Source organism: Papaver somniferum, chromosome 7, assembly GCF_003573695.1.
Source record: "Papaver somniferum cultivar HN1 chromosome 7, ASM357369v1, whole genome shotgun sequence".
Classification (NCBI taxonomy): Eukaryota; Viridiplantae; Streptophyta; class Magnoliopsida; order Ranunculales; family Papaveraceae; genus Papaver; species Papaver somniferum.
The window spans coordinates 179,931,267-179,950,307 of NC_039364.1; the positions used below are offsets into that span (position 1 = coordinate 179,931,267).

The 19,041-nt window shown below is 36.3% G+C and overlaps 1 long non-coding RNA gene and 1 pseudogene across 1 annotated transcript; one reads left to right on the plus strand and one right to left on the minus strand.

Moving 5' to 3' along the window:
• Window positions 1-5,652: 5,652 nt before the first annotated feature.
• On the plus strand, window positions 5,653-8,488 carry LOC113299116. The gene is made up of 4 exons (XR_003334637.1): window positions 5,653-5,993; window positions 6,274-6,315; window positions 7,188-7,297; window positions 8,013-8,488. It is a non-coding gene; the product is annotated as an uncharacterized LOC113299116 (long non-coding RNA).
• On the minus strand, window positions 8,199-18,806 carry LOC113299115 (annotated as a pseudogene).
• Between the last annotated feature and the right edge of the window lie 235 nt (window positions 18,807-19,041).

Below are 19,041 nucleotides of genomic sequence, written 5' to 3' on the forward strand. Positions count from 1 at the left end.
TTGCTTCGGGTCATGACCGAGGTAACCCTCGGTGTCTCCTTTGATGAGGCTTTGGTTTTTCCTGCCTCTAGTATCTTCTCCATGTTTAATCCTTTCCTGCATAGGGAAATAAATAAGGAGAACCAAAGATATCCACGAGGATAGGGTTAGCGCCATTCGTACCCGCAAGACTATTGGAATAGAAGGAAATGAGTTGCCCAAGGGCCCTTAATAGAAGAGAAATGCAAAGATTTCATGGGCCTAGTTTTTGAAATAAAAATCTTTTAATAAACGATCATGAATCTTGTTTTCAGACTACTTTTGAAAAAGAACTCTTGAAAAGGCAGATCTGTCACGAGGACTCACGAATCTGGATTATTAAGTCTTAGTTGGAGGAAACACCTCACGTGCAAATCGGTGATAGATAGCCGCGGGTTTGTATGCTTCGAAATGGTGTTTGTGAAAATGAAGAACATGAACCCAAAAAATCAAAAAGGTTTTGAAGGCACGTTGAACCCAGAAAAGGGCACAACCATAGTGCGCGTTTTAAGGTGAAATCACAGGATAAGATAAATCTTTTACCGGGACAGAGTCCCTGTTTCTAGCGCCAAATTGTGAACACATAAATCACGAGGTCATCCAAGTGTTCACAAACAAGTGTTCACATACATCCTAATTCTAGAATCGTACATCGTATACGTAATGGGATGATTATATCGATTCATCGACTCAAAGCCTTCGGGCTTGTCATTGTCTAGTCGAATATTATCATAAATAATGCTCGTGTAAGGAAATAAATCATGAAATAAGTATAAATATAAAGCATATGAAGTTTAATGCAGAACGTAAGATGCAGAAATGTAAATGAGACAGATTTACGTGGTTCGGCACTAAGGCCTACGTCCACGGGGTTTGGTGTTTCACTATGTACCGAATGGTTACAAAGATAGTCGAATGACTTTCGAATATACATGGGTCTGCGGAAGTAAATGGATTACTTACTCTTCTTATTTCTCTCTCCTATATTCTCCTCTAATTGCCCTCCAAAATGGTCTGCCCCTTCTCTCTTATTGGAGAGGGGTATTTATAGGGAGAGTACGTGGGTCCCATCTCTGAAGTGCCGTTGTAATCTTATCTTCTTGTGCTTTGTGCCTATTACGCAGAGGTCTTCGGTATATGCCGCGGCCTGAGCTTGAACACGAAGGGTTATCCTCGCTTCTTCCACGAGCTGATCGACACGTGTATATCTCTTTGGTATTTAATGCGGGCAGATGGATGTCTGCTCGTGTCAGACAAGTGTCTCTTTGTCTAGTCACATCTGTGTCAGCCAAACTTCCTCTCGGCCGTTGATCTGGGATCTTCCTCGAGATTGGGTGCGTTAATACCCAAGGGGTATTATCTGGTGCTCCTCTGTGCCATCATACCTCTGTGGTTCTCTCTCCCTGACCGTCAGATCTGCTGACCGATGGCATCTTCTGATGAAATGTCTGCTATCATGTTTCGATGTCTCGATTCACATGCCTTCCACGTGTCTCTTTCTATACACGTGGAGGATGATGAAAAGTGTACATCCAGCTATTGTAGTTAATTTTGTTCGCTTGTCCTCTACCAGTTTTCAGTATTTCACTATTAACTACTTTGCTGGTAGTATTGTTTTGCTTTATCCACCACCTAAGCTACTAGTTCAGTTTTGCAGTGATAATTTGTTCGCAGTTATGCTTTTGATTTTTTTATTAATTAATTTAATGATAAAATAAATCTTAGTTGCTGATGGTGTGATGCATGATGGGTTTTTAAAATAATACATGCTATACAACTATACAAGTGATAAATTGAATATAGTTTACATTTCCTAGTTGCTTTCTGTCTTTAGTGCACTATATGTCGACTTAGAATCTCAAGTTGTATCTTCTGGGCGAGGTGAGGCAATGGTCAGAGACCTCACCTATAAACATTACGTTTCTTAAATATTAGTAAATGCCAATTATGTTTTGTAGTTGAGTCGACATGTTTCTAGACAATATTGCATCTTTGTTCTTTTTCTATGGCTTATATGTAATAGTAGCATAGTTGATACTGGATGACTGTGTTAGTAGATGGTGATCCTCACCTAAACCTGTGTAGGTTTCAAATCGAGCTTGTGTTTTTATGCTTGCCTATGTCATGTAACTTATTAGCATTCCTTTCTCAAAGATACTTGGTATTTTTATGTGGAGGAGGATAGGGTTCGAGATTGAGATTTGATCGATCTCTCAATCCTTTATCCTGATTAAAAAAACCAACTTCAGATTAGTAATTAGACCATCTTAACCTCTATTACTCATTTAACATTTTCAAGTTTGAGTTACTCTCAATTTTTGGCCTAACCTGGAGCTTTTATTAATTCTGAAATAATTATTATAGCTTCAATCAAATGATTGCAATTAGTTTTTCCTATAATTGCAGTTAAGAAACAAGGTTTTTAACCTAGGATTTCCAATAACTGATTAAGAAAAACTTTCTTGGCTTTTCAGAATAAGGTTTTAAGGATCAGTTCAATTGTTTTAACTCTGTAGTATTATATACAGATTGTATCAACTTTATAGTTTGAGTTTATTGTTCTTTTGTTTAGAATTATATTAGTATTTCAATGTGATTGAATTTCTCATTTCGATGAGCTCCTTTTAGGTACTGTTCTTTTAGGATATGGAGCCATTGGTGGTGCTGGATAATGCAAGTATAGTCAAATTTGCTTAACTCCTATTAAACCATGAACTAATAATTTTTTTTCCACCGTGCTTTAGGATACATAGGCTTGCAAGTTCATTACAAATTGCAATATGACATAGGCATTGATTAATGTTTGCGAAATCATCGGAAGAAGCTTCTTGTACATAATTAGTAACTGAAATTGTATATAGTTAAACTCAATTGCATGTGTAATTTCTGATTGCATTATCTTATAGATCTGTTTTTTACATATGAATTGCAGAGTGTTTGTTACTTGGAAAGCTAAGGGACGTGTAGCTACTAGTTACACATGCTAATTATATGTGTAACTTCTATGTACACAAGCTAAATGGATGTGTAGCTACTAGTTACACATGCTAATTAGATGTGTAACTTATAGATACACATGCTAATTGGATATGATATAAAGTTTATGTTTCTATTTTCAATAGCTAGGATAGTATTGACCAAATGAAGTTTCAGAAAAATAAGGTTCTTAATGACTCTATACATTGTTTACGTGTATGTGTGGATTTCAGAGAGTGGTGTTGTTGATATTGATACCACAAAAGTGGTTAAGCAGATGAGGATAGTGTTTCCGAGTGAGCTTCAGGTAAACATGACTCCATTAACCTTTGATTGTGATTGCCACATTTCTAGGTATCTATATGTGTTCGCATATGGATGTGTAAACTGCAGATTACACAAGCCATATGGATGTGAAACTTCTTACTACACAAGCCATATGGATGTGCAACTGCAGTTCACACAAGCTATTGTATGTACTCTATAATCATTATCAGCTGATGATGTTGTTATTGATCATTTATTTGAAAAGATGAGGCAATAATTTGACTTAAGAATGATTGTTTATTGTTTATGTTCATCAGGATGTGTATTGTGTAGCTTCTAGTTACACAAGCTAAATAGATGTGTAATTTCTAGTTACACATGCTAATTAGATGTGCAACTTTTACTTACACATACTGATTGAATATATAACTTTTGGTTTTAGTGATTGAATTGAAGTGATTTGTGGTCTGTTTTGTTGTTTTTGTTTTCATTGGATTGTTGAGATTAGTTTTTGTAGAAGAGATTGGATAGTTTTGTTTATAGAATTGTGAATTTTCAGTTTTGTTTCTCAATTTACAATTACTGAATTATTCAATTATTCAATTTTCTTACCCATTTTGTTTCTAAAGAAGATTGCATTTGCAGGCACTTGAATTAATGTTTTTGTTGTGCAGACACTAGTACTCGCAATAGACAGGGAAAGATCTAGAGAAGTTAGGGAAAAGCACGTAGGCAAGGTATTGCATAAAAATATTGGTGAGTATGTTTAAGACGGTATCACTTACATTTATTTTGGATAGTATTCACATTTTCCGTAAGATCTTCCATGCAACATCTATTTGCCTTCTTAGCACAGGAGCAATATGCATGTGTAACTTCCGAGTACATAAGTCATGCAGAAGTGTAACTCCTAGTTACACATGCTATATACATGTGTAAATCTTATTTACCAAAGTCAGGTACATGTGTAACTTGCAGTTACACTCCTAATATAATCTTATTTACACAAGTCAGGTACTTATTACCCACAAATGCTAGATATTATTTAAATTCTTTAAGTCCAACACTAGCCTGAACATTCCTATTAAGGAATCATCATCTTGAAAATCTATTTATTTTATGATGTACTTTAGTTTTATGTAGTTGGGCTTCAGGCACTGAATGTGTGTTCTGCGAATTTATGTCATGTTTGAAACTTTGTCTGCCAATAAATCAGAATTTAGTGGGTAATATGTCCTGTGAGCATTTCCACATGACCAGAAGAATCTTATGAGGAACGTGAATATGCCATATTCGTAACCAAAACCTTTGCTACTCTCGGGTGATTTGTTGATGTACGAATTGTTCAGAAAATAAAGTATGCAAGACAAACTCATTCGTACACACATATTGAGAAAAAGTTTCAAAACTATCTCAGTAACAGAATGCGTAGTGAACTATCTTAACACTTCCGGAAATGTATCCATATATTCTGAAGTATGCAAGACAAACTCATACAAAATTTAGGCAGCATGTATTTCACAATATGTCAGCTACATTTCCAACACACATACTACTTCAATTAACTTAATCTCGTGCAACGCACTGGCAAGATAGTAGTACCAGCTAACTGTAAAATGGTTACGCGCATCTTATATACTAATATAAAGAAAAGAGGTATTTTTGGGTGGTTTTGGTGTCACAACATGGAAATATCCAAATTATCCCTCGAATAAGTATACTAGCACGTAGAAGTTAGGAAGGCTATATCTATAAAATAGCAACTACAGAATCCAGGGTCGAACCTCACTGCACTCAATTGTGCGATTTCACATTTCTTTTTTTCTTTTCTCTCCTTCGACTTTAGTTTCCAACTTTTCCATTTCGTTCAAGTTGTTCTCCGTAGAAATTAATGGAAAACCAAAACTTAAATTCTAAAAGAGGTGATTTGTGATCAAAGAACTCTCTTTATTCTCTGCAGCTTGAAAAACCCTATACAAATGTTCTCCTGCAACTTGAAAAAACCCTAGGTTTTAAATTTTGGGTTTTTCGAAGAACAAGATGAAGTGAGACGCATGAATATCGATTCAAACCTAAAGACTGCTTCTGATTTTTTAAAGGGTATGATTTTAGTTGTAAATCCCCCAATTTAGTATATTTTTTGTATGTGAAATTAGGGTTTATGGTTTCATACAATTTTTCCTAATTTGATAAACCAATCTCTTCATCAAGTCACTTCCCTGTAAAAAGATTAGGTGTTTTTGGTCGGGTTTTGTTATTTATTCGGTAATGGTCTTCTTTGATTTTGTTTTGTGTACTCCAGAAAATTTTGAATTATCCCTCGAATAAGTATACTAGCACGTAGAAGTTAGGAAGGCTATATCTGTAAAATAGCAACTACAGAATCCAGGGTCGAACCTCACTGCACTCAATTGTGCGATTTCACTTTTCTTTTTTTCTTTTCTCTCCTTCGACTTTAGTTTCCAACTTCTCCATTTCGTTCATGTTGTTCTCCGTAGAAATTAATGGAAAACCAAAACTTAAATTCTAAAAGAGGCGATAATAAGAAAAATTGTGATTTGTGATCAAAGAACTCTCTTTATTCTCTGCAGCTTGAAAAAACCCTATACAAATGTTCTCCTGCAACTTGAAAAAACCCTAGGTTTTAAATTTTGGGTTTCTCGAAGAACAAGATGAAGTGAGACGCATGAATATCGATTCAAAACTGAAGACTGCTTCTGATTTTTTAAAGGGTATGATTTTAATTATAAATCCCCCAATTTATTATATTTTTTGTATGTGAAATTAGGGTTTATGGTTTCATATAATTTTTCCTAATTTGATAAACCAATCTCTTCATCAAGTCACTTCCCTGTAATTTGTGTGGGTTTTGTTATTTATTCAGTAATGGTCTTCTTTGATTTTGTTTTGTGTACTCCAGAAAATTTTGATTTATGCCGTTGTTGTTTTAGTTGATGTATTCATTGAGTGTTTCTGAAATTCTAATTAACCATTTGAACTTATTGGTTGCAGAGAGCATTCAAAGTACCACAGTTATCAGATTTGGGTGTTGAGGTAACCCATCATTTTTGTTCCTTTTGCCCTTTGCAATACGTGAAATTCCCATGAAGATTTCTTAGTTGTTTACTGAGTTTTCATGAATCGCTTCTGTTTTTACTCAGTTTGCTTGAGTTGTTTGCATTTTCATTCCTGATAAATGAGAATTTTATTGCATAGGTTGTTTCTTGCGATCAGCTTTATAACAGATAACCAGGTGAACCAAAGTAGAAATGAAAGCTGTTTTTTACTTTCTTAAGTTGTAGTGCTCTTATATTAATTTTCACTACGGTAGTTGGTGATTTGGATTGTAGCATCCCTCACCCTCCTTAGGCCTCCTATTCGGAACAATGTTTCACATGGCGCACCATAGCAGCACAAATCGTCATTTTAATGAATGGACTTTTATGCAGTTGTCGTTCATGGAATCCAATGAGGAAGTTAGCTAATTAGGAATATTACTTAGTCTACAGGTTCTTTCCACCTCATCATAAAACAAGATGTTAATTAAGATGCAGATTTTTCAAAAGGTGCATTTTTGGATTATGGTCTCAGGTTGTAACCAAGAAGCTATTTCTTTACTTATTCCCTTCGTATATTTACTGCACCAACACGAATCATGCAACTGTTTTTATCTGCCTTATTAACTGTGTTATGATTTTTTGGAAAATGTACATAATTGTAAATATGAGCTTCTTTAAGCATATTATGAGGCATATGTAAACTGACTATGAAAATGCAAACTTAAACTGACTATGAAAAAAAATTGAGTAGTCATGCACGTTAATGTGTTTTATCTTGAATGTTGATGATGTGTTTCATGTATACCCAGTAGTAAATCCTGACATGAGTTTGGAGACATATATAACTTGGTATCCTTGTCAACATAGGGGACTTTATCGACTTGATGACAGAGTTTTCATAAGTAAATCCGGGCTTGATGACTTCACAGGTTTGCATTCTACATTGACACCAGCTTTGGCAGTCGTAAGAGTTTCAGGTATTTGACTGGAAATATATTTAGACTTTTTTCTACTTCTGATATAATCCTATTTGACAAAGTTGTCTACTTTTTACCTCCTCAAAACAAAACTGGTGAGATTGCTCTGAATATTAATAGACATCTATCTGTTCCAAGACATTGATGGATTTCTCCACTAAATCTAGGTCCATCGGAAGCCTGTTCTGTATTCATTTTCTTACGGAAAAACTAGGATTACATAAAACAGAAAGTTAGCCTTCTTTCTAGAATTGACACCTTAAGATACTAACCCTCCAAAATGATACCTTCATTCGCACAAAAAAAAAAGAAAATAATAACACAAAGTTACAATCTTTTAACAGAAACTGAACATAGAATTAGACTTAATTACCCACTATGAGGAGTTAGAAATTCTCTATTTGGATTTCTGCAATTAATTTTGGTTTTAAATTTGCTTTTTCATTATGGGAGTCATTTACTTATCAAGATCATATTCATAGATTGATTGATCTTGAACAGTGTTATTTGAAGTGTTTTAGTGGTGGTATTGAATGGTGCAGAATGTCATATTTTCACTAATGAGCTACTGCTTGGAACTAATTCTGTTCTGCGCATTTTCCCTGTTAAATGTTTGCATTACCCTAATCAGCTGAAAATATTTTCTTGCTATAGGAGTTTACTGTTTCAGTGCATCTAATTATAACTTTGCTTGATAATTTTTTTTCTTATGCAGCAAACGAACAATCTACTGCCATAAATCCTCAGGGTAACACAGTAGTCAGGGGCAATGCAATATACATTCCCCGCCGAAGTCCCAGAATTATTGAGCAGCTTCAGCAGGGTGAATCAATTGATATTGAGAAAGAAAGAGGCAAGAAACGCTGCCATGACTCAGCGTGTTCAGATAATGAGAGTACCGAAACAAAAAGGCAAGAAAAGTGCCGCACTTATGGAACGAACGGAACGGCAGGCGCATCGCGCGAGCGTGTTATACTAGTCTATAGAAAGAAAAGACTAGTTCTATAGCAAGGATACACCACAAAACTATAGCATGGATACACCCAAAAATTCAGGTTTATCTGTTAAAATACCATTGTCACAGATACAAATCAAACCTGCTTAACCTAAGATGCAAAAATAACATCTGAAGTAAAAAAAGGAACAATCTTCCCTTCTTTTCTTCTTTTTCTTTTATTTTGGGGTTTTCAATTTCTGTTTTCTTTTTCTGGGATACCTTTTCAGACAATGATGACACACTATCACAAGACCAAATACCACTATCCCATTAGCAGTTCAGTTGCCTCAGAAGCAGGTTTGCCATCAGTCTCGACCATGATGGATGTGAGTCTCGTGCCTTTTTAGTGCATCTTCTTTCCTTCTGTTTGCTTCAATAATGATGAGAAGAGCAGTAATGTCAGCAGGGCTTACCCCTCCAACTCTGGTCGCTTGCCCGACAGTTTCTGGGCGGACCTGCAAGGCCAATTCCCAATAATGATTACTTATTGTTCTTCTAGTGACATAAATCTTAGGGTGCAGTATTTCAAGAATACATTAAGAACTACCAATCAAGATTAAAATATAGCTCAATCTGGTTCCTTAGCTTAAGACTATAAAATTAAGCAGCTTGAATCACCCCTGCATTGCAGTACAAGCAAGAGCTAGTTTCCATTTGAAAAACTGCTCCACGGGGAACAGTGAACAACAACGAAAATTCTTCTTAGAAATATGGTCTTCTTGACATTCACCAAGTTCTCAACCAGCCACTTCAAATATGAAATTCTTCTTAGCTCAACTTTTTGTTTCTTCTTTTTATTTTTTACAGAACGAAAGTTAACACGTGAAGATGAAATTAGAGGTAGTTGATGATTATGAAATCAAGCTGCTTATGCTGGAGCAGGATGGTTGTAAATTTTCACCAAGCTCGTATTTAAACTACATAAGCTAATCTTAAAATGTAACATGCTTGAAACTTTTAACTGTTGTATGAATTATAAAGCTACAGTACCTTGGTAAGTTTTTCACGTGCTTCCAAAGATAAGGTTGTCATTGCGTTGTAATCCAGATTCTCTGGAAGTGGCCTGTGTTGTTGATGAGCAACCTACAAGTTTATACAAGCAATTTTATATGCTTGAAATTTCTGGTAAAAAAACTATCCAAGATTACGAACGTGCACAAGATACAGAACCACTAGATGCGAAACAGAGTGAACCACAATAATGACAACTAACCTCTCGGAGTTGAGTCCGCTGGCGTCTAATGAAACCCTCGTACTTGATATCAATCTCTACACAATCTTTCTCCATTTTTGAAAGAAGTTTGTTTCCAAAACCATGATCATCAAGAACTTTGTACGAAACATGTGGTTTCTTTAGAAGGCTCTCTAAAGTGGAGCAATCCTTTACCGGCTGACCAGACAACAGAGTAACATCAGCAGCCAAACCTCCCCCTGAAGTAGCACACAAAAATGAGAATCTTTTCTTAATTTTATGAAGTAACCTTAAAATGCATCTGATGCAAGAGCATCAGTGGGATGGATATTACAGCTTCAGTGACCTGAAATTCGAACCGATTGTAGACGCTTCTTTTCCTCTGAAATTTGAGCTTGCTTGTCCTGGTACAGGTTCCAGCGTCTATCATCTATTAAGCCAATCTCCCTCCCCAGCGGTGTGAGACGACTATCCGAATTATCAGCACGGAGAAGTAGCCGATACTCAGAGCGACTAAAAATAGAACAAATCATTTCAAGCACAATCCAGTTAGGTCAGTCTAGAGACGCAAAACTTCTTAGGAATATCCCAAAGTTTACATGAAATGATGAAAGAACAGGAAAATGTTATATACGTTGCGGGGAGTTTCTGCTTGGACTTTTTACATCTTAATATGTACGAGAACTTCACACTAGTTATAAAATTTTGAAAACACTGAATTTTACCATATATGCTTGATCTTTGTGGGAAGATCCTAAAATTTTTGCCTGCAAAATGCTTCAGAAGGTATGGTGAACCAAATCACAAATTAAGTAAAGTGATTCCGATCATATTCCAGCATGCAGTGATCAAGACCATATGAACAGTTATTTGGTATGAGAGGGTGTATATGATCAAAATACTATCCAATATGAATCTATTTTCTAACTTCATGAAGTACTTGGCAAATATAATCCAGTTATGATGCATTATGCATGTGCTTCAAAGTTGAAATTCAGACCATGCTATACCGAGTAAAAGAGTCCATATTTGCCTACATAAGATACAATACAAATCACAAATCCTAGTTAACCAAATGTAGAGAGGCAGGATTGCATCTAGTGAAAGATGTCGGGAGTGGCTCAAATTCCTACAGAAACCAATACAAAGATTTGGTCTAGAAGAGACTCTTGTGTCACAACATTCTGGAAGATCAGGAGTTGTAAGGAGGCCTTTTACATTTTTTTATAAAGAACTATTGAGTGTATGAACTTTTCTAAATTTTAGGTGTTATGTAACTGAGTGAAGCAAATTCACTGGGATGAGGTATCTCCAGTTTCCAGCGTTACTATTCTAAAGACCTCTGAACATAAAGGGCTGCTAATAAGACAAATTGGCATGCTACAAGCCACACATGACGGATGTTTGTGTTTGAAACTAAAAGAATTCAGAACCAGAAGTACGAACTGAAGTCTGCATGAAGTAAACACTCGACTTTAACAGCTTTACAGCAGAGAACAAGGAAAAAAGATGAGAGAATGTGCAACTAACCTACGTCAATGAGAGTGAAGGAATCTTTTAAAGCTAACTACGGCAATAAGGTAGTATATCAGTTATTGAATTAAGACTAAATTGCTCGCATAACAAGAAACAATCAGGCGCTAGATAAAAGGCTGGCTGGAGTGAGGTAAGCACGGACCATAGAGAATGTGCAAGGCAGACAACGTATCAGGATGGGGTCAGCAGGTGAACTTCCATCTAACTGGAAATCCAGTGGAAAACAACTAAATAAGTAAACAGAGTAGCAGGACTCCACTTAGCCGGCTCTAAATCAGGTAATTTCATCTTTAGTTGGTAAATCGAACCCAAGAGTAAAGATGAAAGCAGACTCTGATCTGAAGAACCAAATCCGAAAACACCACCGGTGCAGAGTAAGATAAGTTGTCAACATTTAAGAGCATAGTCCTTTTTAGTGCGTATGAATCTAGGATTTTAACACCTTTGATCAATTATTCCTGATTACCTGGTCAACACACGGTAAGGTTCTCTAAGGTCTTTTGTGACAAGATCATCAATCAAAGTTCCTATATAACTGCTTTCCCGCTCAAGAATGACAAGAGGCTTTCCATCTGAATGTCGTGCTGCATTGATCCCAGAAATGATACCCTGCAAGATAAGGTCACAATCCTCAACCTTTGGTATTATTGAATAAAATACAGCAAAGAGATTAAGATTTTTTAGATATGTGGTGTTAGTGAACTGGGCAGAGCAAAGTAATTAAAATAATGTAAAATCTAATTAAGGTATACACAGGACACAAAAAACCTGAGGACACAAAAAACCTGAGCAGCAGCTTCTTCATAGCCTGTGGTCCCATTAATCTGACCAGAGAAGAAAAGCCCCTCAATTTTTTTGGTCATGAGAGACCTGGTGCACTGATGAGCAGGCAAAAAATCATATTCCACAGCATACGCAGGCCTCAGCATTGAACAGTTCTCAAGCCCAGGTAATGTTCTTAAGAGCGGCAACTGCAACCTCTCCGGCAAACCTGTTGAGAACCCCTGTTTAACGTAAAGTAATGTCACATGTGGTTCACACTGAAAAATAGAAGATCACAAGAAAATGTTCTGAGCATAGAAATTAATCCGTAAAAAAGTAATGCTAACATTGAGTATAATATAAGATTATTTGCGCAAGCAAAGCTCTAACATTCATGTTCATTTGAGGCAGAAACATTTCCAAAATTATCTCTTCATTTGCTTGTTTAATACTACGAATGCTTTTACCCATTCACATAGTCAGTTTTAAAGATGATTACTCAGGTGCAGACTTCATCCAAAACTTAAGATCGAGTCAGACTGATGCACATACATGACTTCACTCAAACTCCTCCGCTTTACATCTTTTCATGATTTCAACTCCAAGTAAAACAGAATCTGATGATAATAACGGGGGCCAAGGGGTTATAGAAAGTGCTGAATCAAAATACCTAACTTCCAAAATCTGGGAAATTGGTATTGAGCTAGGTTCATAGTACATTTTTCAAGCATTACCTCATCATCATTACTGATGTAGTAAATGTCAGAAAGAGATAATGAAATTTAGTAATTGGATTTCTATGGTGTACTTAGACTTGAGATAGTTACTAATTTACCAACTATGATTGCCTTTCCTTTTCCATTTGAGGCACCCCCAGGTTATCTGCTTTTAGTTTATTAAAGTTTGTTTGCCACCTAAAATATTCTGAATACCCCACCAGTCACTCCTAATTAACACAGCGAGCACCTTCTCCTTAAAATACTTCTCCTACTCTAAACCCTTAGTGTCTCAATGTAAGCACTTCTGCAATTTTAGGCCCTACTCACTTCTCATAGACGATAGGAATATTAAAAATAAAATAACCCACGATACTTTTAAGAATTATAAAATACTAGTTCAACACAAATCTCACATATGAGCCAACAGGGATGCATCACATTCCTTCTAAGTTAGCATCTGGTCATACTGTAAAATATTATAAACACCAAATCTTAAAAGCTCATCATACCTGTACATAGAGTTCTGGTACATCGCGACCCTCAGGTTCCAGAAAGATTTGATGGGAATCCTTATCTTTAAATCTTACTATCTGCACACTCAAAAGAGAAAGAGCGCTCTCTCATGAAACTTGAAAAAACACTTCTATGGTGGTATATACATCCTTATAACCAAAAGATTCTGCATAGGAAACAAATAATCATAAATGACGAGCTATTCTTGTGGTGTATCATATCGATAAATATTTATGTCTTACATGCTTGGCAGTTCATGCTTACATGTTTAGCTAACCATACAACTATATATACATGAAACACCAATTTCAGGTTCCGCACATTGATCAAAGTATCAAAATCAAGCCAGACCGATTGGGTTGAGGTTCATTTTGCATCTAGGTCGACCTGAGTATGTAAGCAGACCAAGTTGCAGTGATATTATGAAAAGCCAATTGACCAAATTAATTGGTAGAAAGCACAACTACAGACCAAGAAAGAAGAAGAGCACACATGATGATACAAATCATAGACATGTGGGAGTGGGGAACAAACAGAACATACATATGCAAAGGGGGCATTAGCCCATGCAGGAACTCTAACCGAAATTTAAATAGCATTGTAGATGAAGGCATCATCAAGATTCAGTAATAATCAGAAGTGTAATATACTCATGCCTTGTACCTTATCTTCAATAGAAGGACAGTATCTAGGTCCCTTAGCTTCTACCCACCCTCCATAAGTTGGAGTCTCATGTAAGTTTTCCTCTATAAGCTGGTGAGTAGCGTTTGTTGTCCGTGTTAGATAACAGCACATCTGTTCTCTTTCAATGTGGAAATCTGGATCAAAACTAAACCAGCTAACCTGCATAAACACAGTAGTAGTTAGACATGATAGTACGGTTGATAAACACAAATATGAACAGGAATTTCTAGGTTATGCTTGTTTGGTCTATATGGTCCCTCCATTACTCACCAGTTCCAACTCAAGACTCGACAGGAGCATATTGCATGAAAAACCAAATTTTGTGCAACTCAGAGTTTGTGTTGAAGACGGATCTCACTCAAACATACAAGCTATCCTGAGTTTTAACTCAAAAGACAGGATTTTTTTTCCATGGAAGTTTCCTACTATTTTACTCAATTGTAAGTGCACTCGATGCTAAATAAAACATGTGCATAGTTACGCAATACTTCCACACCTCAAATTGAAGGAGAACAGATAAGTTGCTGGAAAGCTCTAATTTCCACATATTAATTTCATACTATAGCTCAGACAGTCTGTACGGCAGTTTTAAGATTTTACTTGTTTTGCTAAAAGAATAAATATGTCTTGGTTTGCACTACTGATATCATTTAAAATTACACCTGCCTGCTTAAGGACCTTAAAAAATAATATTTTAACAATTTCACGTATAAGGATAGATATACACCTCTTCATCCCCATGTTGGGGTTCGAGACCAAAAAAATCAACAGTTCGACTGTCAATGCGAGCAGGTGTTCCTGTCTTCAAGCGATCAGTTTCAAACCCAAGTCGCTGCAGGTCTTCAGTGAGTCCATGAGAAGCTGACTCACCAGCTCTTCCTGCAGGCATAGATGCTCTTCCAACCCAGATTTTACCACCCATAAACGTCCCGGTGGTGAGAACAACGGAAGGTGCATAAAATCTCATTCCGAAGAAAGTCTGAACACCTTCCACGTCGTCATTCTTGCCTAGTAAGATATCCGTTACCATAGCCTCTCTAATTGACAGATTCTGTGTGCTGATTAACAGAAGTGAAAACGACCAATTAGAAGAAGTTTTGTATGTTTAGTCGTGTGCATGTATATATTATGTCAGGGGTGATGGAAGAAAACATTAACTTGTTATTATCAAGGTCTAGTTTCTTTATGTAAAAGTATAATTAATCCCCCTATATGGAACTAATGAGCTCTGCTATCAAGTGGTGTGAATCTTTGACTAAAGAAACTAAAAACAATTAAGAATAATGCTCCATAGTCACCTACAACATGGTGAGACGGCATATCTGATACCATAAAGTAGTTATAGATGGTATACCAGACATATAACGACCATTTTGGTTCAAGCACCCAAGAATACATATAATGCAACTCTTTGGTGCAGATTGATTCCTTATTGATTCAGCATCCTCCTTAGTCATTGTTGTATTAATTAATCTAATTGTTTCACTGGTTCATGCAATTCCCAGTTTCAATCCAGTACTTATACATCTATAAATCAGATGTTCAAGTATGAAAATATAGTGTTACGAATAATTCACGTTAGTCTTTTCAAGCCTTTTGCAGAACAAATGGGTTTAGGTACAGTAAGGATGATTTTCCAACTCACGTGAAATAATTCCTTGCAGGAACTACAGATAAACAAAGAACAATATGGCACATAAAACCATCTCTGGTCAAACCCAGAGAAACTATGATTATCTTTTCCTACTCTCCTGAAGAGGCAGCATTCTAAATTTTTGAATAACACGAGTTAATCAATGTAAAATCTAACAAGATTTCAGCTCAAATCCTTCCTATTATGGCCTTTGGGGTGCATGAAAATCACAACCCAAAAATATCGATAAACACCCAAAACATTGTTAATACAGCACAAAGAGCTTACCACAAGCACAGCATGATATGTGGTTATGAGCCAAACAAGTAACATACACTGAATAACACAAGATAGAAAAGCAAACAAAATACACCTGCCTCTCCACAATTTTTCTCATTTCCATGGCGTATTCCCTCTTATCAGTTTGGGCCCGCAACGCCCTAACAGCAGGGCCTCTTGATAGGTTGAGAACGCGCTTCTGTAGGTAGCATCTACATATGTTCACAGGTTGTAAATTGTCATTGTTGGTATACCTTGATAACATAACTGTAGTCGATAGTAGAAAAAATTTCAGCACTGAAGCATAAAACAAACATAATAATTTATTCAAGAGAGTATGTTGAACAGGCTGATCCTAATTTGGTTGATACATTATAACATTCATATTGTAAGCGCCAAAAATTAACGTGGGTGATTGTCTGTCTCATTCTAAACCTGCTCTCTACGAACAATGAATCATCAGATCGAACTTTCACTCTAGACTGCTGAGAGCTCACTTTTTTGGGGAGTGGGTGGATGGGGTTAAAGCAACGCTAACTCTGTCGCTCAAATACAATTTGGAAGAAAGCCACATAACAAGTGTTCCAACAATGAAATCTTAAAGGAACCCTTGTAACAAGTAACCACCCTGCATCCTCTCCCATCCCTCTTCCTCTTCGGACACAAATTAACGCTTACACCTACATCAATACTGTAGTCTGGTGCCACCTGGGTAACAAAGCACATTCTGCCATTACAGTGGCTCCTTGACATTTCTTATGATTACTTTGCATTTTGGTAAACTGAGAAGTAGAATAATGACTAGAGAAACTCAAGAGCATGAAAAGTAAGATGTACATCTGCATTATTCTCTTTCAATTACCTGTCAGCAATTTTCCCAATGTCTCCACCAAGTGCATCGACCTCATGTACCAACTGCGACTTTGCAGGTCCACCTACTGCTGGGTTGCAAGGCTGTACATTACAAAAGCTACAACTATGACAACTTTACTCATTAGAAACTGAGCACAGTGAAATGTAAATTGCTGGCAGAATACCAGTGAGTTCACACAGCTTACAGAAAACCCCACAATTGTTAATATGAAACTCGATATGGAAACTAGTGTACAGTCACAAACAGAATCAGAAAGCAGAGCAGAATAGAGTATAAAGGCCATCTCAAATAACAATGGTCCTATTTTCCAGATTTCAGATTTACGGGATTTGTAATATAATGGTATTCAAAACATTGATCAAAACACTGAAGGAACTTCATATGTTTAATGCAGTTGTGCACAGCAGGTTAAGAAATAATTAAATAGTATAGGACATATCTCAGAAGTGAAGAGCGGTAATCTGATAAAAGACTTGCAAAATAAGAAGACACACAATTTAAGGGAAAGAAAACATATTTTGTTTGTAATGGGTAATTCAGTTACTACATCAATGCTATCTGATGAAAAAATGAAAAGCATGGAACATATTCAAATTTCTTATAGGGTCAGCAAAACACAAAAAAAGAAAGCAGCAGTTTGAAATTATGCATGAACTAAACTCTAAATATATTACCTGCCATGCAATGCGATCTATATTTAAGGTAAGAAGAAGAGTTTTGGCCCCCAGGCGAGCAGATGCAAGAGCAGCTTCACACCCTGCATGCCCACCACCTACCACAATGACATCATATCTTTCTCCAGTTGCTTCAGCGCTATCTTTGGATTCTACATAAGATAGAAAGCGAAAGGACTCAATGACTGATTTCATGATCTAATCACCCTAAACACCTTCTTCAGGTAGACACTTTGGGTAAAAAACAAGCTAACTTATATTAAGAATACAAAAGAAGTGTAAATATACAAGTATATAGCGAGCACATTCAATTGAAGATGCAGTTTATTTGATGGACCCTGGAAACACAAACCAATCAGGTGTTTCAGTTTAATGAATTTCGTGTTGTTGCGACCCCATGGCATTTCTAGCTTCACAGGATAACTCATTTATTTTCTCGTATACTACGACTAAACTATCAATATTATCATCATGACTAAAGCAATGCCTGTACACAAGTAACTTTAGCAAGCTGCTCTATTGAATATTCTGTACTTAACATGAGAAATTTTTCAATCCACACTAGAGCAACCTTCTCTTTTGCATATTTGTCTAATGGACAGTTTGACAAATAATGATGCTAAATACACATAAGAGTTGGGCTTGTATGCGATGAAATCCAATGAAAGTCATACTAGATGCCCAACCATATAACTTTCGACATCACGCAAGAAAAGGTCATATAAGATGAAGCCACTATTCATTCCAAGAAGATGAGTACACAATTAAAACCAAGAGGTCTGGTGGTCTTGCACATAAAGCGAAAGTGGATAACATGAAGTTATTTTTAAGTTTGGACGAAAAATAATATATCATCAGAAATGACAATTTTCAGTTTGAAAAGGGAGTATTGACAGACATGACACAGGGAGGGTTCTTTCCTAGCACGAAGGAGGACTTACTAAGCGTACCGCTTGCCAAAGAAATTCTTCAATCGGTGTCGAGGCATAATTGTGTAGCTGACTGGAATATTTTGAAAATACAAGACCACTAGTGATTCATAGTACTAAGGGTAAAAGACCGCAAATGATAAGTAGTCAAACTTCAGATGTGTGGTGTAAGTAAGCGTAATTACCTCCATAAACTAGAAGACCCTTCAAACATACAACACAATACAATCGTGTATTTTAAATCTTTTAATACACGTATTGAATTTAAGATTCAACATTAAGTAAACAACAGCGAAGAAGGAAATGAAAAGGTTTTTTTTTTCTTTTTTTACAAAATCACTAACACTGGCAGATGTAGAAGTAGAAAAAAAAAGAGTAGGAATTTATCATACCTTGTTGAGAACTCAAAGAAGAAGAAGAAGCAGTGATTCCCCGAGAAGGGTTCCAATTGAATGTTAATCTGTGTCTCTGACACTGACGACTTAATTTCTGACGAAAACCAAAACCTAATCCTTGTGTGGATGGCTTGAATAAAAGTCTGCAGGAAGGATATGGAGATAGCTGTTGAGTAAAGGGGAAGGATGATAGACGAAAATGGCGCGAAATTCTGGTGACATGGAGAGCAAATGCAGTAGTCATGGAAAGAGAGGAACACCAATCGTGTTTGTGAGAGATCTTTCCAGTTGAAAGACGGGAGAGATGAGGTTGGTGTTACAATGTACAACCTCGGACATCGTAAACTTTGAAGTCATAATTACATAAATAGCCTCCACTTTGGTCCTTTTTTAGGTGGTTCCATGTGTATTTGGTCATTTTAGAAATCACCTTTTCCATTTGGTCCATAATTATTTAAAAATATTAAATAGATCAAAGTACCCTCTCATGTTAATTCCTACTTATTTTTTGTAGCAGTTCATTCTGTCTGATGAACTTCCGAGTTCATTCTTTCAAA